This window comes from Lissotriton helveticus, chromosome 1_1 (genome assembly GCF_964261635.1).
Source record: "Lissotriton helveticus chromosome 1_1, aLisHel1.1, whole genome shotgun sequence".
Lineage (NCBI taxonomy): Eukaryota > Metazoa > Chordata > Amphibia > Caudata > Salamandridae > Lissotriton > Lissotriton helveticus.
The window spans coordinates 1,278,269,903-1,278,291,867 of NC_136057.1; positions in this window are offsets into that span (position 1 = coordinate 1,278,269,903).

Here is a 21,965-nt window from a genome sequence, read left to right on the forward strand (position 1 = left end):
GCTTTGGCCATCTACGGGGCGCCAAGTGAAGACTTCAGCGAGGTGGGCAGGTGGAGGAATTAACCATGCGGGTTGTGGGAGAAGTAACACATCCGGTTCATGCTTTTGAAAAGCCGATAAGGCAGTGATGGAGAAACCTTATGTTGACTGAGAGCTATAGCGCCTAGAAAGCATGCTATAGATTACATGCAGAAAAGATCCTTTTGAAAATTAAACCTCGTAGAGCAACAACGACAATAATTGTTCAGCCCAGGGGAAAAACAGTTTGGACAGAACAAATAACAGCAGGATCAAGAGTAGCCAACAGCTGCCAATGGCTAAAAATAGTGAAAAAAGCAAAGCTGATAATGTAAAAAATAATTAAACTAGATAGCGAATGGTAAAGCACAGTGATAAATGCCCTGATTTGGAGTAGGTAGGAGTTTTCCTCCGACGCCAGTGCATACTCCTGTTTGTGCAGTCCAAGTTATATTTGTACATTTGGTTGCACTTGTTTATCCTGTTCCTTTCTTTTTGTAGTTTGGGCATGTTTTGGCTTTGTCTCATCTGGTGTGTTTTTGACACGCTGTTGTGCTTGATCGTCAGAGCCGGTAGTATTGCCTGCTCTTAGCCGACGCAGCACTGGTGGTTTCGACTGTGAGCCGGTAGGAGCGATGCCCTTCTGCCACCTGCTGAGAGTTGTGCCGGGTGGTGTGAAGCACAGGAGAGGCTGAGCATGGGCTGGAGGGCCCCCCCTCCCCCGTGCCCCAAAGGACCCTGTGGTCTCCAAGCATGGCTAATATGGTACATGCACCCAGTGCAGTAGTACATGTCAATAACATACCTTCCGCTATGTGTACATAATTTTTGGCATTGTTCTACGTATATACATATCCTGTACACCAACACACAGATAAGGACTGCAATCTGCACATCTACATTAATATATACAGAATGCATAGGATCTACACCAGCAAGTAGCCGATGCGTGGGATCTCTCCCGACTCGCGCAGGGTCGCGTGCCCAGGCCACCCCACGGTGTGCAACACTCCAAACAAACGCAATGCTGCTTTGAACCTGCGCTCTCAGAAGATTTCCATTTGTTTCAAACAGAAAAGGTTACTCCAGCCTTCCTCCTTCCGGCTCAACTGTCCACGAACCCCTGGCATTCGGGTCTCAGAAGTTGATTACGCTGCACCCTATGGAATCGGGGGTGACCCTGTCACCTTTTCCATGACACAAGCACACTTAAACCAACTTTCTGCTTGTGTACATCTTGTGTACATTACCTAGTGCACACCGGCTGGGAACGCTGCTGTTAAATAGAGGCAGTAATACTCTGACTTTGTGCGAGTTTTCAAAGGTTCTGCGACACCTAACCCTTTCCCATCCCCTGCCAGGGCACGTGGGACACTTACCAGGCATCTGCAGTTTGTATTCTCTCATGTTTTTTAGCAGTGCATTTTGTGCTGTGTTTGGGAATGGAGGACTGGGGCAGCAGCACTGAGCAGTCATTAAACAAACGTGTGTCATTAACACACGGATGTGACGCCGAAGGTTTCATGCACGTCACCTCCTTGGCCCCCTCAACTGGTGCTTGAAAACAGGGGGGTCACAAAGTGGAGGAAACCACTAAGGAATGCTGTTTTTATTTTTTACTCTTGATCCAACCCGCCCCCCCCCCCACCTATATGTTAGACTCAAATATGTGAAATGAGTTCTCATTACAGCCAAGCTGGCCCTGCCAAGGCTTGTTGTGTCATGGTCTTTACTTGCATTGTGACACTTCTGCATCTGTAATGGGCAGGTGGGACGCTTACCAGGCATCTGCAGTTGTTATTCTCTCATTTTTTAGCAGTGCATTTCGTGCTGTGTTTGGGACTGGAGGACTGGGACAGTAGCAATGAGCAGTCATTAAACATGATACGTGTGTCATTAACAAACGGATGTGAGCTGTATCAAAAGGCAGCTTACAAAGTGGCGATCAAAGCCTACAGAGAAAGGGTCAGGACGGCCCAGGCAACCTACTACTCTGACAAAATCCTGGAAGCTAAATCAAAGCCCAAGAAAATCTTCCACATAATAAAACAATGCACCAGTGTCATCACTGCCCCCCATCCGACCAAGACTCAAGATCAATGCAATGAGCTGGCGGAATTCTTTTATAATAAGGTACTGAAAATGTACTCCACCTTCCCAACAATAGCCTCAAACCCGGACGCGACTGATTTACTCCACCCGAGTATCTCCCTCCCCCCAGACCAGCCAACTCTGGATCACTTTCCCCTTCTGGACCTTGACACCCTAGATAAAGTGGCACGCCAAGTTAAGTCGGGCTCTCCACGTGACCCAGCTCCTCCAGAAATCCTGATGCAGGCAGGTGAATCTACCTTGCCTGTAATCCTGGAACTTCTAAACTCATCCATATCTGCATGCTCAGTCCCCACTGCCTGGAAGCAAGCCATGGTGCGGGCGCTGCTGAAAAAACCCAACCTGGACCCTGATGATCACTCCAGCTACCGCCCCATCTCACTCCTCCCTTGGGCTAGCAAGGTGCTGGAGAAATATATAAATGCCCAGTTGGTCCAATTTCTAGAGAACCACTCCCTACTACATACATCCCAGACAGGTTTCAGACCAAAGCATGGGACTGAAACCGCCTTATTAGCAGTCACCAAAGAATCTCGAAGAATACTGGATCAGGGAGGATCAGTGGCAGTGATCCTCCTTGATCTAAGTGCCGCCTTCGATACGGTCAGCTATGCCACCTTGCTGAACCGTCTCCATAACATCGGAGTCTCAGGTGATGCATTTAGGTGGTTCGACTCTTTCCTGTCTGATAGATCTTTTCAGATCTTCGACGGCGATACAATGTCATCCAGCAAGCCTCTCAGCTGCGGAGTACCGCAGGGCTCTTCCCTGAGCCCTGTGCTATTTAATGTATATATGAAACCACTGGCTGGGGTAGTCGAACCGTACGGCATTAAAATCGTGTCGTACGCCGACGACACTCAGCTAGTGGTTTCATTGGCCCAAGAGAACAACAGGCAATCCCCGGTAGGTCTGCTGAAATGTTTAGAGAACGTGAAGGAGTGGATGACCAACTCCTCCCTCAAGTTGAACGGAGAAAAACAGAGCTCATGCTCCTAGGCCCAGCCTCGCCAGTACCTTTCACTTCCTTGTGGCCCTGCGGTCTAGGTGTCTTCCCCACCCCCAAGGAAAGTGTCAAGAGCCTGGGAGTATGGTTAGACAAAAAGCTCTCCTTCTCCACCCAGGCCACTAAGTTGTCCGCCACCTGTTTTGGCCTACTTAGAATCTTGAGGAAGGTCCTCCCACTTCTGCCTCTAGAGGCCAAAAAAGTGGCAGTACAAGGCCTCATCCAGTCCCGCCTGGACTCAAACAATGCTCTATACGTAGGGGCCCCTGAGATGACCCTCCGGAAGCTGCAGGTGGTACAAAACTGCGCTGCACGTACCTTACTCCAGATTCCGCGAATCCAGTCAGCTAGACCTGGACTGAAAAGCCTGCACTGGCTGCCAGTGAGGCAAAGAGTGGCATTTAAGGCGCTGTGTATTGCGCATCGGGCCTTTTGGAAGACGGGATCAGCAATCAATAACAACCTTGTCATCCCCTACCACCCAAACAGGAACCTTCGGTCTACGGATGCTTTCCTGGCAGTTGTTCCTAGAGTGAAGAGAGCCAGGACCGGGGGTAGGCTGTTCTCGCTGAACACCGCCAAGTTCTGGAATGCTCTCCGCCTCTCTCTTCGGTCCAACCCTGACCTGCTCTCATTCCGGAAAAAGCTGAAAACATTACTGTTCGCCAAGCCCCTCTAGTCCTAATCTCCGTGTTCCGTCACATCTCTGCTTCAACTCAGCGCTTGGACGCCCGTGGGCAGCAACCGCGCTTAACAAATCTTTTTTTCATTTCATTTCATTTCATTTCATTTCATCAAAGCCAAAGGTTTCACATATGTCACTTCCTTGGCTGCTCACTGGTGCTTGAAAACAGGGAGACACAAAGAGACTGCAAGTAGCAGGGCAGCAAGGCTACTTGCTACAGACGAGATGAACCTCGGTTTTACCGACCCTCTCTGGCTTTCTCCGACCCTCTCTCGGTTTTTCCGACCCTCCCTCGGTTTCTCGGGCCCACCCTCGGTTTGCCCGACCCACCCTCGGTTTGTCCGACCCACCCTCGGTTTGCCCGACCCACCCTCGGTTTGTCCGACCCACCCTCGGTTTGTCCCTCGCTTTCTCCGACCCTCTCTCGGTTTCTCTGACTCTCTATTGGTTTCTCCGACTCACCCTCGGTTTCTCCGGCCACCCCTCGGTTTCTCCGACCCCCCCTCGCTTTCCCCGACCCACCCTCGCTTTCCCTGACCCACCCTCGGTTTCTCCGACCCTCTCTCGCTTTCTCCGACCCTCTCTCGCTTTCTCCGACCCTCTCTCGCTTTCTCTGACCCTCTCTCGCTTTCTCCGACCATCTCTCGGTTTCTCCGACCCTCTCTAGCAAAATCCTTTGTGAATAGGGAAATGCGTTGAAACATAAGGCCCTTGATATTTATGGCTATGAAATGGCATTGAGCTATATTGAGGCCTTTCATTGTGATCAGCATCTCAAGAGGTGCCCGATCCAGAGTGCCCTTGTCCAGATGTGCAGGGCAGACATATCGAATGGTAAAGCAAAGAAATACATGCCCCGATTTGGAGTCGTTTTTGACACGCTGTTGTGCTTGCTCGTCAGAGCCGGCAGTATTGCCTGCTCTTAGCCGAGGCAGCACTGGTGGTTTCGGCTGCGAGACGGGAGGAGCAATGCCCTTCCACCACCTGCTGACAGTTGTGCTGTAAGGTGTGAAGCACAGGGGAGGCTGAGCATGGGCTGGAGGGGCCCCCCAGTGCCCCAAAGGACCCTGTGGACTCTAAGCATTGCTAATAGGAGGTGTAATCCCCTCTCACTAACTGTTCTTCCCCTAGTAAAGTAATTAATGCATGGGAGGATCCATGCATCTCGCTCTAGCACGTAGTTAAGTGTGCAACACTCCAAACAAACGCAATGCTGCTTTGAACCTGCACTCTCAGAAGATTTCCATTTGTTTCAAACAGAAAAGGTTACTCGAGCCTTCCTTCTTTCGGCTGAACTGTCCACGAACCCCTGGCATTCGGGTCTCAAAAGCTGATTACGCTGCACCCTATGGAATCGGGGTGACCCTGTGACCTTTTCCACCGCACAAGCACACTTAAACCAACTTTCTGCTTGTGTAAATTACCAAGTGCACATCGGCTGGGAACGCTGCTGTTAAATAGAGGCAGTAATACTCTGACTTTGTGCGAGTTTTCAAAGGTTCTGCGATACCTAACCCTTTTCCATCCCCTGCCAGGGCAGGTGGGACGCTTACCAGGCATCTGCAGTTTTTATTCTCTCATTTTGGAGCAGTGCATTTTGTGCTGTGTTTGGGAATGGAGGACTGGGGCAGTAGCTCTGAGCAGTCCTTCAACATGATACGTGTGTCATTAACACACGGATGTGAGCTTTATCAAAGCCAAAGGTTTCACATACGTCACTTCCTTGGCTGCTCAACTGGTGCTTGAAAACAGGGAGGCACAAAGTGATTGCACGTAGCAGGACGGAAAGGCATCAACAGACGAGATGAACCTCGGTTTCACCGACCCTCTCTAGGTATCTCCGTCCCTCTCTGGCTTTCTCCGACCCTCTCTCGGTTTCTCCGGCCCTCTCACGCTGTTTCCGACCATCTCTCGGTTTCTCCGACCCTCTCTAGCAAAATCCTTTGTGAATAGGGAAATGCGTTGAAACATAAGGGCCTTGATGTTTATGGTGATGAAATGGCATTGAGCTATATTGGGGGCCTATAAAGCGTTCATTGTGATCAGCATCTCAGAAGGTGCCCGATCTAGAGTGCCCATGTCCAGATGTGCAGGGCAGACATATAGTCAATGTTGTATCTGAGGAAATCTGATTTTGTGTGTAATAAACTACTGGCGTGTTCAGTATAAGTTAGCATTCCTCCTAGAATGCTTCTTGTAGCACCCCTGTTCAATATTCAGATGGAATCCGCGTGCAGTGTTGGGAACTGAGACCGGGCTTAAGTCATTGCACTGTGCTCTAGTCAAACCGAACGGAACTCTATATGTGTGTAATGGCTTTGGCCATCTATGGGGCGCCAAGTGAAGACTTCAGTGAGGTGGGCAGGTGGAGGAATTAACCATGCGGGTTGTGGGAGAAGTAACACATCCGGTTCATGCTTCTGAAAAGCAGATAAGGCAGTGATGGAGAAACCTTATGTTGACTGAGAACTATAGCGCCTAGAAAGCATGCTATAGATTACATGGAGAAAAGATCCTTTTGAAAATTAAACCTCGTAGAGCAACAATGAAAATAATTGTTCAGCCCAGGGGAAAAATAGTTTGGACAGAACAAATAACAGCAGGATCAAGAGTAGCCAAGAGCTGCCAATGGCTAAAAATAGTGAAAAAAGCAAAGCTGATAATGTAAAAAAATAATTAAACTAGATAGCGAATGGTAAAGCACAGTGATAAGCCCGGATTTGGAGTCGGTAGGAGTTTTCCTCCGACGCCAGTGCATACTCCTGTTTGTGCAGTCCAAGTTATATATGTACATTTGGTTGCACTTGTTTATCATGTTCCTTTCTTTTTGTAGTTTGGGCATGTTTTGGCTTTGTCTCATCTGGTGTGTTTTTGACACGCTGTTGTGCTTGCTCGTCAGAGCCGGCAGTATTGCCTGCTCTTAGCCGAGGCAGCACTGGTGGTTTTGACTGTGAGACGGTAGGAGCGATGCCCTTCCGCCACCTGCTGAGAGTTGTGCCGGGTGGTGTGAAGCACAGGGGAGGCTGAGCATGGGCTGGAGGGACCCCCCCCCGTGCCCCAAAGGACCCTGTGGTCTCCAAGCATGGCTAATATGGTACATGCACCCAGTGCAGTAGTACATGTCAATAACATACCTTCCACTAACGTGTACATAATTTTTGGCATTGTTCTACGTATATACATATCCTGTACACCAACACACAGATAAGGACTGCAATCTGCACCATCTACATTAATATATACAGAATGCATAGGATCTATACCAGCAAGTAGCCGATGCGTGGGATCTCTCCCGACTCGCGCAGGGTCGCGTGCCCAGGCCACTCCACGGTGTGCAACACTCCAAACAAACGCAATGCTGCTTTGAAGAACATGCGCTCTCAGAAGATTTCCATTTGTTTCAAACAGAAAAAGTTACTCCAGCCTTCCTCCTTCCGGCTAACTTGTCGACTAACCCCTGGCATTCGGGTCTCAGAAGCTGATTACGCTGCACCCTATGGAATCGGCGGTGACCCCGTCACCTTTTCCATGACACAAGCACACTTAAACCAACTTTCTGCTTGTGTACATCTTGTGTACATTACCAAGTGCAAACGGGCTGGGAACGCTGCTGTTAAATAGAGGCAGTAAAGCTCTGACTTTGTGCGAGTTTTCAAAGGTTCTGGGATACCTAACCCTTTCCCATCCCCTGCCAGGGCACGTGGGACGCTTACCAGGCATCTGCAGTTTGTATTCTCTCATGTTTTTTAGCAGTGCATTTTGTGCTGTGTTTGGGAATGGAGGACTGGGGCAGCAGCACTGAGCAGTCATTAAACAAACGTGTGTCATTAACACACGGATGTGACGCCAGAGGTTTCACGCACGTCACCTCCTTGGCCCCCTCAACTGGTGCTTGAAAACAGGGAGACACAAAGTGGAGGAAACCACTAAGGAATGCTGTTTTTTATTTTTTAATCTTGATCCAACCCCGCCCCCCCACCTATATGTTAGACTCAAATATGTGAAATGAGTTCTCTGTACAGCCAAGCTGGCCCTGCCAAGGCTTGTTGTGTCATGGTCTTTACTTGCATTGTGACACTTCTGCATCTGTAATGGGCAGGTGGGACGCTTACCAGGCATCTGCAGTTGTTATTCTCTCATTTTTTAGCAGTGCATTTTGTGCTGTGTTTGGGACTGGAGGACTGGGACAGTAGCAATGAGCAGTCATTAAACATGATACGTGTGTCATTAACAAACGGATGTGAGCTGTATCAAAGCCAAAGGTTTCACATACGTCACTTCCTTGGCTGCTCAACTGGTGCTTGAAAACAGGGAGACACAAAGTGACTGAAAGTAGCAGGACAGCAGGGCTACTTGCTACAGACGAGATGAACCTCGGTTTCACCGACCCTCTCTGGCTTTCTCCAACCCTCTCTCGGTTTCTCCGACCCTCTCTCGCTTTCTCCGACCCTCTCTTGCTTTCTTCGACCATCTCTCGGTTTCTCCGACCCTCTCTCGCTTTCTTTGACCCTCTCTCGCTTTCTCCGACCATCTCTCGGTTTCTCCGACCCTCTCTAGCAAAATCCTTTGTGAATAGGGAAATGCGTTGAAACATAGGCCCTTGATATTTATGGCTATGAAATGGCATTGAGCTATATTGAGGCCTTTCATTGTGATCAGCATCTCAAGAGGTGCCCGATCCAGAGTGCCCTTGTCCAGATGTGCAGGGCAGACATATCGAATGGTAAAGCAAAGAAATACATGCCCCGATTTGGAGTCGTTTTTGACACGCTGTTGTGCTTGCTCGTCAGAGCCGGCAGTATTGCCTGCTCTTAGCCGAGGCAGCACTGGTGGTTTCGGCTGCGAGACGGGAGGAGCGATGCCCTTCCACCACCTGCTGACAGTTGGACTGTAAGGTGTGAAGCACAGGGGAGGCTGAGCATGGGCTGGAGGGGCCCCCCAGTGCCCCAAAGGACCCTGTGGACTTTAAGCATTGCTAATAGGAGGTGTAATCCCCTCTCACTAACTGTTCTTCCCCTAGTAAAGTAATTAATGCATTGGAGGATCCATGCATCTCGCTCTAGCACGTAGTTAAGTGTGCAACACTCCAAACAGAAACGCAATGCTGCTTTGAACCTGCGCTCTCAGAAGATTTCCATTTGTTTCAAACAGAAAAGGTTACTCGAGCCTTCCTTCTTTCGGCTGAACTGTCCACGAACCCCTGGCATTCGGGTCTCAGAAGCTGATTACGCTGCACCCTATGGAATCGGGGTGACCCTATGACCTTTTCAACGGCACAAGCACACTTAAACCAACTTTCTGCTTGTGTAAATTACCAAGTGCACACCGGCTGGGAACGCTGCTGTTAAATAGAGTCAGTAACACTCTGACTTTATGCGAGTTTTGCAAAGGTTCTGCGATACCTAACCCTTTTCCATCCCCTGCCAGGGCAGGTGGGACGCTTACCAGGCATCTGCAGTTTTTATTCTCTCATTTTGGAGCAGTGCATTTTGTGCTGTGTTTGGGACTGGAGGACTGGGGCAGTAGCTCTGAGCAGTCCTTCAACATGATACGTGTGTCATTAACACACAGATGTGAGCTTTATCAAAGCCAAAGGTTTCTGATACGTCACTTCCTTGGCTGCTCAACTGGTGCTTGAAAACAGGGAGGCACAAAGTGATTGCACGTAGCAGGACGGAAAGGCATCAACAGACGAGATGAACCTCGGTTTCACCGACCCTCTCTAGGTTTCTCCGACCCTCTCTGGCTTTCTCCGACCCTCTCTCGGTTTTTCCGACCCTCTCTCGGTTTCTCCGACCCTCCCTCGGTTTCTCCGACCCTCCCTCGGTTTCACCGACCCTCCCTCGGTTTCACCGACCCTCCCTCGGTTTCACCGACCCTCCCTCGGTTTTTTCGACCCTCCCTCGGTTTCTCCGGCCCTCTCACGCTGTTTCCGACCATCTCTCGGTTTCTCCGACCCTACCCCGGTTTCTCCGACCCTCTCTAGCAAAATCCTTTGTGAATAGGGAAATGCGTTGAAACATAAGGGCCTTGATGTTTATGGCTATGAAATGGCATTGAGCTATATTGAGGCCTATAAAGCGTACATTGTGATCAGCATCTCAGAAGGTGCCCGATCTAGAGTGCCCTTGTCCAGATGTGCAGGGCAGACATATAGTCAATGTTGTATCTGAGGAAATCTGATTTTGTGTGTAATAAACTACTGGCGTGTTCAGTATAAGTTGGCATTCCTCCTAGAATGCTTCTTATAGCGCCCCTGTTCAATATTCAGATGGAATCCGCGTGTAGGTGTTGGGAACTGAGACCGGGCTTAACTCATTGCACTGTGCTCTAGTCAAACCGAACGGAACTCTATATGTGTGAAATGGCTTTGGCCATCTATGGGGCGCCAAGTGAAGACTTCAGTGAGGTGGGCAGGTGGAGGAATTAACCATGCATGTTGTGGGAAAAGTAACACATCCGGTTCATGCTTTTGAAAAGCAGATAAGGCAGTGATGGAGAAACCTTATGTTGACTGAGAACTATAGCGCCTAGAAAGCATGCTATAGATTACATGCAGAAAAGATCCTTTTGAAAATTAAACCTCGTAGAGCAACAACGAAAATAATTGTTCAGCCCAGGGGAAAAACAGTTTGGACAGAACAAAACCCAGCAGGATCAAGAGTAGCCAAGAGCTGCCAATGGCTAAAAATAGTGAAAAAAGCAAAGCTGATAATGTAAAAAAGTAATTAAACTAGATAGCGAATGGTAAAGCACAGTGATAAGCCCTGATTTGGAGTCGGTAGGAGTTTTCCTCCAACACCAGTGCATACTCCTGTTTGTGCAGTCCAAGTTATATTTGTACATTTGGTTGCACTTGTTTATCCTGTTCCTTTCTTTTTGTAGTTTGGGCATGTTTTGGCTTTGTCTCATCTGGTGTGTTTTTGACACGCTGTTGTGCTTGCTCGTCAGACCTGGCAGTATTGCCTGCTCTTAGCCGAGGCAGCACTGGTGGTTTCGACTGTGAGACGGTAGGAGCGATGCCCTTCTGCCACCTGCTGAGAGTTGTGCCGGGTGGTGTGAAGCACAGGAGAGGCTGAGCATGGGCTGGAGGGACCCCCCCCGTGCCCCAAAGGACCCTGTGGTCTCCAAGCATGGCTAATATGGTACATGCACCCAGTGCAGTAGTACATGTCAATAGTGCCAATATCGGCCCACTCACCAGCCCGCTCGCAGTAACATGCATTTCGCAGAAATAAGCAGACAAGACAACTTTTTTTGTGTTGGAGAAAAGTAGCTGCAGGTTTATTAGCATATACACATGCCAACATGGTGGGTTATCTTACAGGCGATCCAAAAGGCAAGCCGCCCCTCGCGACCTACCACCTGATGGGCCAATTTGCAACGTGGCCTTAGCCAATCGTTGCTTAGCGGTTATGGGAGGAGATAGCCCCTCCTAATTCCGTTGAACCATTAGTCAACCCTCTTGCTCACGCCCCCCCCTACGAGGGGCGGAGCGTTCAAGCGACCCCCGGTTGTACAGGTTTCCAACCGCCCGTAGGATAGCGGGGCGCCGTCGTACCCCCAGGGTCCACCGCACAGACTTCCTGGGGATAATAGGCCTCAGCATCCTTTGTGCTCCTGAAGAGGGTACTCCCGGGTACCTTTCCGCCTCTGGATCGCCCTGTAACTCCGCCTGCAACACAAATGAGAAAAGATTAGAAACATTTCCCCCCCGCCCTGAAAACGCCGGGTATGCGGAAGGGAGGGAAACGGCGTCAGGGTGAGGGGACAGCGGACAAAGAGGCCGCTCGGTGGGCGGGGGAGGAATATATACTCTCCCCCGCCCACCCCAGGAAGGAAGTGACGCGCGGGACCCACCAGGGTCTAAAAGAGCTGGGCTGCCCCCCGTGTGCCATCTTGTGGCACTACGGTGTCCGCCCTCTTATTTGTGTCCCCTGCGGGGACGTGTCGGTCGGCCTGCATAGTGCCAATATCGGCCCACTCACCAGCCCGCTCGCAGTAACATGCATTTCGCAGAAATAAGCAGACAAGACAACTTTTTTTTGTTGGAGAAAAGTAGCTGCAGGTTTATTAGCATATACACATGCCAACATGGTGGGTTATCTTACAGGCGATCCAAAAGGCAAGCCGCCCCTCGCGACCTACCACCTGATGGGCCAATTTGCAACGTGGCCTTAGCCAATCGTTGCTTAGCGGTTATGGGAGGAGATAGCCCCTCCCAATTCCGGTGAACCATTGGTCCACCCTCTTGCTCACGCCCCCCTTTACGAGGGGCGGAGCGTTCAAGCGACCCCCGGTTGTACAGGTTTCCAACCGCGCGTAGGATAGCGGGGCGCCGTCGTACCCCCAGGGTCCACCGCGCAGACTTCCTGGGGATAATAGGCATCAGCATCCTTTGTGCTCCTGAAGAGGGTACTCCCGGGTACCTTTCCGCCTCTGGATCGCCCTGTAACTCCGCCACAGCCCTGGGTGTGGCGACCGTCGCAGCCAGGGCCCCCCACCAAGGCCGGCATTCCTCCTAGCTGTTCCTTACTTGTTAATATTAGGGTCTCTTCCCTATTCAGAGAAAACAAGTCCATGCCAACGTGGACCGCTGACCCAAGAGTCCAGCAACACCAAGGGAGTTTGGCTTGTAGCACACATGTAAAAGGCCAAAACTCTGCTCAAAATATTTACGCATGGCGCAGCACACCGCATGCGAGCCAGCTGCCTCACTGTCCCAGACAGGGCATCATGCCACGGGAGCTCGAGATAAGAAATCGGACCACAGAGCTCACCTGTTACCAACGTGTGGCCAATTCCCCTTGTGTTCTACCTCTAGGGTGCATGCTAGCCCCAGAGCCCAGACAAATAAACAATACTTCTCCATAGCTCCCCGGCGACACAGCATGGTGTCACCACAAGGTGGAGGGAAAGAGAGTGTGTTGCCTGTGGATGGTACTGAAAACCTCCATGAAGGGCCAACTGGTGCGGTCTACCCTGCTTGCTGACCCTAAGACCGGACACCGAATCCCGGTCCCTGCTAGCCACCTGTGTGAGCCTAGATACTTCCACCGGAACGGTGTCGGGCTACCAAGATATGTGTCTCTGCCCCTTTAATTATATACAGCACAGGACCTCCTGCGTGTTGGCTCCAGCGCCTCCCCTGACTAGCGCCTTGCCTAAAGAGATGGAGACATGTCTGACCACTGAAAATTACCTGTCCCCCACTGGTGGCGAGACCCACCGTAAGATCGTTGTGGTCGTTCTATCAAGTGCCATAGAACATTGCAGTGACCAGCGCAATCCCTAGTAAAGGACCTAGGTGCACGCACAAGGTGTCACGGCCAGCATCAGGGGGATTGAGCGCGTAGAGTCCTGATCATGATACACTGCAAGGCTTTGCAACGGGTCAACCTATGCTGCTTACTGAACAAGCGCCTGGTCACAGGAACCTGGACCCTGCTAACCACTTGAGACCCTTTTATATACACCGGGGTTGAGTCGAATAAAGATAGTGTGTCACAAGGTTCCCAATATGTGGGTAGGAGTATCCGCTGGAACCCGTCTGATAAAGTGTAAATACCGTTACACGCACCTCAGTCCAAAACACCCTTGCCTGATCTTCAGAGGCACCTAGAGCCCGCTGCCCCCGCACCGCATGGCGATGGAAAACTGGCCCAAAACCCCCAGACTGGGAATCGAACACTATCACCCCCACAGGCTCTAGCTAAAGATGGCTACCCATGACCTGGCAAGGATTGACATTTGCGCAAGTCGTCCCCTGTGCTTGGCCTTAGTTGGCCCCTATGATGCGCTTAACAGGCAGCCTATACAACTGTATACCATGCTGTGCAACTAGGGGAACAAATACTTCCTCCTCGTACTCTCTGGTAAGTGAACGCTGCACGAGGAATCCCAACTTTCGTACCTGAAAACAACTAAATAGATACGGTCTGGGTAGAACGCTTACCCAAGCACCTAGCTAGGGGACCTCCACTGCGAGACAACCCCTGTTGTGAAACTTTAGACTGTGGAATTTGCCTGCCCCTTGCGGACACGAAAAACAGCTAAAGCAATCGCCTACCTGGCCGCATGTGGACCACCAAGTGTCCCACGAAAAGAACAAGTGGAGGCTAAAAAGTATCAGCTTGAACCGCAGTGGAGTCAGAGCTGATAGGTCTTCGTGGGATCAGACTGGGGGAGGTATGAGTGCCATAGCCTCCCTAAATTTCTTACAAAAGGAGCACTACGCTTCCAACAGCCCATCTGTTGACATGGTCAATGCTGCATAGTTGCACAAGCTTAAGCGGCCACAATAAAGCTTTCTCGCATAGTCCATCATGGACTGGCCACCATTTTTCAGAGCTACACGGATACTGTCTCTGTGTCACAGTGCACTATGGGTGACATAAAAGGACCTGAAAAAACACTTTCTTGACAGCAATAGAATGAAGTACCAGAGAGAGACCATATCGGGAAAGCCACCCAATGCTTGCAAATTTGCCGCTGATCCGAAGTCTCCCTAACTATACTACCAATGTGAGCGCTACCATACCACAACCCCATCTCATGGTTTGGTCACTGCTACGATTTCATAAGATAACTAAGCCACAACAAATCTTTCGTGCATAGCCAACCAAGAAATAGCCGCCCCCATCCGTGGCTGTCAAGGTGTCAACTGCTATGTGTGACATGTCCATAGATACAGAGCACGATGTGTGCCATAAAAGGACCTGAATAACACTTTCTTGGCAGCAATAGAACGAAGAACCAGAGAGAGACCAAATCAGGAAAGCCACCCAATAACCCAACAAGCGACTCTATGAGGCCAAGGAAAAAACGGCTATAGGCAGATAATCCAGAGCTAAAGTGTGCCTGGGGAAACACTAACATAGGTACGCTACTTAGGGAGTCAGAGTGCCAGGTGTGGTAAGGGGCTGCGTAGCTCAGAAGTAGCCGCGACCACAAACATACAGCCGGTCTGCAATGCCTGGCACCGTGGTGCAGGAGAAGGGCGAGTGCAACTATGCCTTGACATGAAGATTCACCTAGAGCTGCAGGGAAAAAAGGCGTGCCCAGTCTTCGCCTCAACCTGAGCATGCCCACCCAGTCTATTCACCGAATGACGACGACCACGTCTGAGTCTGTAAATATTCTACTCAACCAGTGAGAGCAAAACCCAACACCAAGGTCACACTCTCGCCCCACAGCGTAAAGGTGACCGAGCTAGTGTGTATCCCTGCAGAGCTGCACTCTGCGCCACCAGGGCAATGAGTTTTACTCTTAAACAAAATAAAAGGTTTCTTAAAAGAAACTAAACCTCCAAAGCAAGTTGGAAGAGTCACCCAATATTTCCATTACTAGTAGACAGATGCTGCGAAAAGGTATTGCAACACATAACCATCCCCGGATGATGTATGGAAACATAAAACAACGATTAGAAGACCCCCCCCCTTCATGTAACCATAAGGAATCGTACAAGGAGACTGGGGCAGAAGCCCCCTTCCTACCAGGCAAAGCCTGTCAGTCAGTTGAGAGAACTGAAAATCCCAATTACATTGTTGAGGAGTTGGGCGGGGCAAACCATAGAGAAACTACAGCAACACAGGTAGTAGTGGAGGGAAGCGTCATGTTACTAGGCCATATCCCACATGCTAAGCTTAGGCACAGGGGATGCAAGCACTGGCCACATACTGCCACTGCTACCGAGAAACCCGAGCAATCCTAGACAGAAAATCAATCAATTGCCCAGGCTCATCAGTGGTAACCGGCGAACCGCCAATTATTGCATAGGAAAAGGGAAGGACATGCAAACCAACTAATGAAATGTGCAGTCAAAAGATGACAGGTGCACATAGGAGTGAGTGAAGAAATTCACCCCTTCCTTGTCCCCTTCCATTCTTCCCAGAACATCTCATCCCAGGCCTTCAGATGATCTCAACCCCATACAGATATTGTGAGAAGTTGGCCTGATATATGATGCTCACTAATTCTAGTGATCACCTTGTATCAGTCCAAACAACCCTTATGGTGATTGGTTGTAAAGTCAACCGTATAGACCAGCTATCCTAGTAGCGTGGACAAAAGCAGTCTTTTAGGCTAATCTCTTTTGGCATGTGAAGCCAGCTGTTTTACCATAGTATAACCCCTCGAATACCAAATGAAAGGACACCACACAGGTTGTTATGAAAATAAACAGTCTATTTATTAATAACAACACCTCTGAACTCTTTATGAGATCAGAGGGCTAAGCACATGACAATACTAAAAGGGAAATACGAGTTTGAACAATATTTACACAAGTGCCTTAGGGGCACGACAAACCATATACTCAAAACAATGGAATGCGAGGAAGGAAAGTACTGTAAGGAGATCCAAAGGCTGGAGGATCGGTGGGACTACGCTACAAACTGGGTAAGTAAGGAGCAGGAGGCCCACGGGACTCACGTGCAGAGTGGGAACTCTCACGCGGGATGCGTACCAACGTCTATGGATGCAACAGTTTACAAAGTTACGGATTCCGGACGAACCCGGCTGGATGGAGGGAAAACAACAGTGGATCTGGACACTAGGATAGTGGACACAGACTTCAGGACCTAGAAGCTTTAGTTACCTAACCCACAGGCTGCGGGAGCATAGGGCTGAAGTAGTGTCAGGTTTGCTGCGTTGATCCCGGTGATGCCTGAAACAAGAAGTTGCTGGCAGGCAGCCAGATGGAGGAGTCCGGTGCTTCCAAGGATGGAACTAGGAAGAAGGAAGTCCTGAAAAGGAAGGGGACAGAGTCTTAGTCACTAGCCAGTGATGGTGCTGGAACCAGGAGGGAACCAGGGGCTGTCGCCGCGTTCAGGTGAAGGAAGGGTCGCTTCTCTCTGTATCTGCGCGGACCAGGGACTGTTCTTCACGACCAGGCTGGAGGCACGAGCTGTCCCACGTAGTCTGCTGCTGTTGGCGGTGTCGGATCTTCGATCTGGACAACAGGCCTTGGCTAATGCAAGCCACACGGTGAAACAAAGATGGCGTCGTGAGTGGACCAGGAGGGTCTGGGGTGCTCCTCTTTTACAAGGAAGCAAGGGCCAGTCAGGGGGACCAGACTAGCAGCGTTGAAATCTTTGGGTCGTCGTCTCAGAGGGCACAAGCCAGCCGGCAAGTGACCAGACAACAGGAAGTACAGCAACCAGGCAAAAGGGCCCCATGCAGATCACGGGGATGCTGGGGGGCTCGTCTTTGGTGCAGGTGCTGCGTCGGTGTGGGGCTTCTCAGTCCCCAATGCACTCACTTGAGGAACCCTCAGGGGTCGTGCAGGAAGCGCTGTGCAGGTTTCTTCAAGATGGCCGTCTCCACGTTGCTCATCGCACCCACGGGTCCCAGCTGTGCTGTGGATGTGGGTAGAGGTCAGAGAGGTCTGGAGGTCCAGGTCTTGTCGAGCTGGGTCATCGGATTCCGGGATGGAAGGACTCTGCAGCAAACCGCACAAGAGCTTGATGGTGCCTGCGAAGCAGGATGGTCACTCCCTGACCATAGGGGAGATTCTTCAGTCTTCTGGTGTCCAGGAGGTCGAAGGTCAAGAGTTCTTCATGGAAGTTGTCAAGAGTAATCTAACTTGGAATGGGACCAGCTCCTACCTTTATCCGGCTAAAGGGGGCTGCGCTACGACTAGGTCCCTCCCCTGGGTAGGACAAGGAAGGGGGGTGGCTACACCCCCTTTCCTTTGTCCAGTTTCCCGCCAGAGCTGGGGCTGGAGTGCCCCAGCAACTGGTTGGAACCGGTGTATGCACAGGGCACCTTGTGTGCCCCAGGCATGTCTCATTCCTTTCAGCCTGGCCCTACCTAATACACAAAATACTGTCTGGGGTGGTGCTAGCACCTCCCAAGGCAGGAAACCCTTTGTCTGAGCCTCCCTCGCTGGAAGGACTCCCAGCAGCAGGAGGTCAGACTTGTGTCTGTGGTGGCAGCATCCATTTTGTGATGCTGAGGCTTGAGTTAACTTTAACCGGGGTTTACAGTTACATACATGCCGTGTCCCTCTAGAAGGGTGGAATGCTAACCCCGTCACCAGAATTGGCGAGGGGTTAGTATTCCAATTCGTATGACACCTTACTCGACATGTTTTGATAATGCTATGCCAAAGTTAGCATTTAACCGCGAGGATTATAATGCACTTAATAGCATATGGTATAGCGTTATCATGGAACAGCTATTAGGACTTGGTTCCGCAAGCTGCAAACGGGCTCAGCTCATGCCAGAGCACCATTTCACATAATTCCAAGCACTCTGCCTTCAGGATTGATAAGGCCTGCCATAGGAGTGACTGACAGGAATATATGTGTCCATTTTAGGGTTAGATATAGGAATACTATATCTAAAGCAAAGGGTGTTTACACCACCTTGCCCCAGCTGTCGTGCAGCCAGTTGTGTCAGATTTGGGTGGCCAGCCAGGGGTGGCATAATACATGCTGCAGCCCCTGGTAGGCCCTGGGTACACCTATGCCCTGGATACCTAAGGTATACTGTACAGGGACTGATAGGGGGGCCCAGTACCAATTGGGAAATGCACCTAAGGTACATGCTTGTCAATTTAGAGAGAGAACAGCTAGGCTGTGGGTCTGATTGGCAGGCCCACAGCCAGGGAAAGTCGTAAACCAGTGAAGCAAAAAGCAAAAATTTGGGGTGGCCGTGGGATTGCAGACCCCACTCTCCTACATAACCCCCCCCCCCAAACTTAGGGACATTAAACTAACCTTGACCAGGTGAGTCTTCTTGCTCTAAGTGGAAGTACCTGGAGAGACCATCTGCATTACCATGGTCAGTCCCTGGGCGGTGCTCCACTGTAAAGTCCATCCCCTGTAGGGAAATGGACCACCTAAGAAGTTTGGGGTTTTCACCCTTCATTTGATTTAGCCATAAGAGGGGCTTATGGTCGGTCTGAACTTTGAAGTGAGTACCAAACAAGTATGGCCTCAACTTCTTCAGGGCCCAAACCACAGCAATGGCCTCCCTCTCAATAGCTGACCAACGTTTCTCTCTAGGGGTCAGCCTTCTAATTATAAAAGCAATGGGCTGGTCATGACCATCAATATTCAGCTGAGATAGAACAGCTCCCACACCCAACTCAGAAGCATCTGTTTGGACAATGAAAGGCTTGGAGTAGTCTGGACTCTTGAGAATAGGTGCAGTGCACATGGCCTGTTTTAGGTCATCGAATGCCTTCTGACAGCTAACTGTCCACTTAACTTTCTTGGGCATTTTCTTACTTGTCAGGTCATTAAGTGGAGTCACAATGGTTCCATAATTTCTGACAAATTTCCTATAATAACCAGACAGGCCCAAGAAAGCTCTGACCTGTGTCTGGGTGGGTGGAGGAGCCCAGTTCTTTATGGCCTGTATCTTGCTCTCCAGAGGTTGAACTTGGCCTCCACCTACAAGGTGGCCCAAGTATACAACTTGACTCTGCCCTATCTGGCACTTAGTAGCCTTGATAGTGAGGCCTGCCTTTTGCAGGGCCTCTAAAACCTTCCTTAGGTGGATCAGGCGATCCTCCCAGGTGGAGCTAAAGACAGCAATATCATCTAGATATGCTGCACAAAAGTCATCCAACCCAGTGAGAACTTGGTTCACCAACCTTTGAAAAGTAGCAGGTGCATTTTTCAAACCAAAGGGCATCACCACAAACTGATAATGACCTCCAGGGGTCGAAAATGCTGTTTTGGCCTTGGCATCCTCAGCTAACCTGATTTGCCAATAGCCAGCTGTCAGGTCAAATGTACTCAAGAACTTGGCAGAAGCCAATCTGTCAATGAGTTCATCTGCTCTTGGTATTGGATGGGCATCTGTCTTAGTGACAGCATTGAGGCCCCTGTAGTCTACACAAAACCTCATCTCTCTCTTACCATCCTGGGTGTGAGGTTTAGGCACTAGAACTACAGGACTAGCCCAAGGGCTCTCTGAGGGTTCAATGACTCCCAATTCCAACATCTTTTGTACTTCAGTTTTTATGCAGTCCCTGACGTGGTCAGGTTGCCTGTAGATTTTACTCTTTATAGGCAGACTGTCTCCAGTGTCCACCTCATGTGTGCACCAGTTTGTCTGACTGGGGGTCAGAGAAAACATTTGTCTGAAGGATTGCAGGACTTGCTTACAATCCTTTTGCTGATGCTCAGAGAGGCTGTCAGAAAAGACTACACCATCTACTGACCCATCATCAGGGTTCTGAGTGAGCAGGTCTGGGAGAGGGTCACTCTCTTCCTCCTGTCCCTCATCTGTGGCCATGGGCAAGCCCATGTCCTCCCTGTCAACAAATGCTTTGAGCCTATTCACAGGAAGTACTCTGTGAGGGCTCCTGGGAGTTCCCATGTCCACCAAATAGGTGACTTCTCCCTTTTGCTCAATGATGATGTGGGGCCCAGACCGTTTGTCTTGGAGAGCTGCTGGGGCCACTGGCTCCAACACCCACACCTTATGTCCTGCATGGTAAACAGTTAGGACAGCCTTTTGGTCATGCCAAGCTTTTTGAAGTTCTTGGCTGGCCTCCAGGTTTTTAGATGCCTTCTCCATGTACTCTGCCATCCTGGAGCGGAGACCAAGTACATAGTCCACTATGTCAAGTTTAGGCTTTTTGAGAGGTAACTCCCATCCTTCCTTCACAAGACATAGGGGTCCTCTTACAGGATGTCCAAACAAAAGCTCAAAAGGGCTGTAACCAACCTCCTTCTGTGGGACCTCTCTGTAAGCAAACAGAAGGCAGGGTAAAAGGATGTCCCATCTTCGCCTAAGCTTTTCAGGTAACCCTTTTATCATCCCTTTGAGGGTCTTGTTGAACCTTTCAACAAGCCCATTGCATTGTGGGTGATAGGGTGTGGTGAATTTGTAATTGACACCACATTCCTTCCACATAGCAGTCAAGTATCCTGACATGAAGTTTGCACCTCTGTCAGAGATCACCTCCTTAGGGAACCCCACTCTGGAGAAAACTCCAACCAGGGCCCTTGCCACAACAGGAGCTGTAGTGGTTCTAAGGGGAATAGCTTCTGGATACCTGGTGGCATGATCCACTACCACCAGTATAAATCTGTGCCCAGATGCTGTTGGGGGGTCCATTGGTCCAACAATGTCAATCCCCACTCTCTCAAAGGGAATCCCCACCACAGGTAGTGGTATAAGGGGGGCCTTTGTTGTGCCACCTGATTTGCCACTGGCTTGGCAGGTGATACATGAACGACAAAAGTCCTTAGTGTCCTCAGACATGTGAGGCCAGTGAAAGTGTGGGGCAAGCCTGTCCCAGGTCTTGTTCTGGCCTAAGTGACCTGCAAGGGGAATTTCATGGGCTAAGGTGAGAAGGAAACCTCTAAGAGACAAGGGGATGACCATCCTCCTGGTAGCACCAGGCTTGGGGTCTCTTGCCTCAGAGTATAGGAGTCCATCGTCCCAATATACCTTATGGGCACCTGTAGCATTCCCTGCAGCCTCAGCAGCAGCCTGCTGTCTGAGGGGTTCAAGAGATGGGCAGTCTAACTGTGCCTGCCTCAAGCCTGCCCTGGAAGGTCCCCCTGTCCCAAGAAACTCAACCTGTTCAGGCTCAAGCTCTTCTAGGACAGTTCCTTCCGGGGTCTTGGGGTCAGTCTCCTGAGAGAGCTGATCCTCCACCTGAGGCAGGGGGGAAGAGTCAACCTTACCCCTACTGCTCTTTCTCTTGGTTAGTGTCTGGTCCATTCTTCCAGGATCCAGCACTAGTTCAGCTGGGCATTTCTTGGCCTGTGACCTAGTCACAGCAAGGACATGTGCTGACAAACCTAAAATTTCCACATGAGTCCTATACTCCACATCTGACCATAAGGAGGATTCCAAATCATTGCCCAAAAGACAGTCCACTGGGAGGTCTGAACTAACAACAACCCTTTTGAGGCCATTTACCCCTCCCCAGGAGAAATTAACAAGTGCCATACTATGGGAGGTAGTGGCATTGCTAGCATTGGTCACCAGGTAGTCTGAACCCAGTATTACCTGGTCAGGGTCCACAAAGTTTGGTGTCACCATAGTGACACTGGCACAAGTGTCCCTGTAGGCCTGAGCCATTTTTCCAAAAATCAAAGGCGTTTGCCTGTACTTGCCCAGGGTACTGGGACTTATTGTAGGGGTCATATCCATGTCCCCAGTACAAACAAG